We start from the raw sequence: 3,263 nt of genomic DNA, 5'->3' as shown, positions 1-3,263 counted from the left end.
AATGTAATCTGCTGGGTTAAACTGACCCCTGAAGTAAGGAGTGGGATCGTCAAAAGCACGGTGCGATACCGAACGCTGTAGAGGCATGTAGGAGGGTTGAGGGTTATTGGGATCATTCTCGGAATCTGGCCCGAACGAGTGACGGTACGATGGCGTTGAGCTGTGCGAGGTGGAATGTCTCACAGGTTCGAAAAGTTTTCTCCGTCTTTGTGGTTCTTCACTCCTTGTGGTCGAAGGAGCTCGCGTATTCGAAGGTCCAGCTTCGTGATCGTGGTGAGTAACGATCTCTCCTCTGCCTCTTCTTCCTCTTCCTCTTCCTCGGAAAATTACAGGTGCCATATTTCCTGCTTTCAAAACTTTAAATAACAATAATAATAAAAAGACAAACTTGGAATAACAATTCGGATTTGTCCTGTGTTCTTGTCTAGACTCAAGTATGTGCAATTGTGTCACTGAGATTAAACACATTAGGATAGTGTTTAATTCACTCAATGTTGGCTCTGATACCAACCTGTCACACCCCGATTTCCACGTGTATCACCGGTGGGCCCGGTGGGGGATTACCGTGACGTAGTTGGCAACAATATAGTCAAACCACACAATTATATGAATGCACAGTGGAAGCATAAAGATAAATATAATTCAACCATTGATTGTAATATCGAATGTATCACAAATAGTCGAATGGTATCCACAGGGGGATCAAAATAATTAAAAGTATTGTTCAACAGACGAGGCATCAAAAGCTTGCGAGACTCTTTAAGATGCTAAGGAGTTATAGCCAGCCGATTACGTTTAGTACCTGCAGTTAATCTTTTTGGGAAAATACGTCAGTTTACACTGGTAAATACATTCAACCGACACTTTTGTAAAATGTTTATTGAAATTTATTTGAATGCACAAGGCACAAACTCTTTTATAACTTGGGATAATTTATAATTAAATCTTGTAAAGGATTACATGTTTGCTATGCGTTCGGTCGCCCGGGTCGTGCCGGGTTAAAGTTTAATAGACACACCACATAGCATATAACACCGTGGCGGGTAACCAACGGCTATACTTTTATAGTTATAGACATAATGCCGGGTGTACGCCTACACCCGGATGTCGAGGTCGTGGCCATTTCGTAAAATGATGCCAAGGATATCCGGGACATGGTCATTAAGCCCCCAAAGGCGTTAAGCCAACAAAACAAGTTTTTAAACGGGTCACATTGATAATACCCAACTACAAATGAGTTGGGGTCAGTTGCCCGACCAAGCGGTATTTTAGATACCGTACCCCAAGCCCGTAATACGGAAAATAAGTTAAAAGTATTTACCTTTGCAAGTATAGTCCTTAATTGATTAAATCACATATATCTTTTACTGGGCTCCTATTCTGGAACGAAGGTTTTATAATAACCTATTAGAATCCTAACGGGTCTTTATATTTGCCGTAGCTTAGACCGGTCAGTTTCAAGGATAGTTACGGTTTAATCGCTTGAAGGGCGAAAACCGTGAATGGAGTGTGATTTTTGACCCAACAAGTTTGAAGACTTGTTTTATATGGGTATAATAATCATACTCTGGAATTTGCGGTCGAAACAATATGGTTTGACCCGTATCGGCTAATCTATGTAAACTAGTTACATAAGCCGAACCGTGCGCGCAATAGGCGCAACGGGTAACCGTAAGAGTCCTATGCTGTTTTCCTAAGTCAATATACTTTAAAGAGGCTGTGGTATCAGTAGGATACCTTCCATAATGCCCGTAACGAGTTTAAGTTGATATTATGCCCCGTAGGGGTATTTCGGTCATTTTAAAGACTTTTAAAAGAGGTTTTAGAGTTCTACAGGAAATCTGAGTTTCCCGATCAGTTTATAAAGTTCAAAATACTTTATTTATTATTTAAAATCAGTAGCAACTGGAATCGGGTCAAAAGACCTTATAGAACTCAAGTTATGGCTGAAAAGGGCATATTCGGTATTTACCGAACCGTAGCCATAACCGCAGGTTATGAGCAGGTTAAAAATAATTAAAAATATTTAAAAATCCCAAAATATTATTTTACAATAGTGGGTATAAGGTTTGGTGTCGAAATCCGGGTTTAGATAGGCGTTATGCTAATTGCGCTATTTAATTACTAAAGTTCCGTAATTTGCGCTATTTAGCATAACTCTTATTCTGGACCTCGGATTAACATGAAATTTTAGGGACATGTTTAGAACTCAGTAACTAAAGTTATGATTCCTTCACATGTCCGAAATTCTCGTTTTAATTTATAAAGGGCGTTACGGTCAACTTTTAAGCAATTAACGGAAATGTGTAAAAGACTTGGACAAACGATGAACCGGTCACAGAGGGTTATACCATCATGTAACCTGGTCCTAGGAGAGTCCTAAGGCATATCTAAATCTCACTTTGACGGGTCAGAACTGAAGTCAAAGCAAAAGTCAAACTTTTGCGACATTCGGCTCCGAACCGGGTCAATATAGCAAATGGCCGGATGAAACAAGCTTAGACGTGTTAATACACTTATTATCATGTTTTACGAGTGTTCAAACAGGTTGCATACCATCTACATTACAGATTATATGTAAAATCGCAAAATAGCTTTCTGTTGACTTTTTCTAAGCATGTTTGACTCGTTATTTGAACTAGTTAGAGTGGTGATCAGAGGGAACCCTTTTAGGGGTTTATTACCCTCATAAATACCAACACATAACCATCTTTGATTCAGTAAATCACTGGACCATTTGTGATTAACCGTTAAGTAAACGTTTAGTTACGGCAGATTGACTTTTAAGCTAAAACTAAGCAAAAACTAAACCACAAATGGTTGAACAAACTTACAGAAGCTTTATGCACGAAATGTGAAGCTTAGAATGAAGTATTGAGCTCCAGAGATGATCAGAGATGCAAGAGAAGGTGTGAGGAATACTTGTTGCACAAAGTGGCCTTTTATAGGCAATTTAGATCATCAAGATCATCACAACAAGGTCTACCCATGCTCCCTGATCATCCACATGTGTCCTATAGTGCTAGGGAGTGATTAGGGGTCGCCCATACCTTTAGGAAACCCATACATTAATGTTTTACTGCTTTAAACAGCCAACAGCCAACTTTCTGTCGCTGGGCATCGCTTACGGACCGTATGGCTTGGGCCTTGCGGTCCGTAAGCCTGTGGCGGAGACAAGCTAAATCTTTCACCTCATTACGGTCCGTAAGGCAGGACCTTTGCGGTCCGTAAGGGTTGTTTTTAAATCTTTTTAAATCTTTTGT

Source organism: Helianthus annuus, chromosome 9 (assembly GCF_002127325.2).
Source record: "Helianthus annuus cultivar XRQ/B chromosome 9, HanXRQr2.0-SUNRISE, whole genome shotgun sequence".
Classification (NCBI taxonomy): domain Eukaryota; kingdom Viridiplantae; phylum Streptophyta; class Magnoliopsida; order Asterales; family Asteraceae; genus Helianthus; species Helianthus annuus.
Note: the sequence above shows the minus strand (reverse complement) of the source record.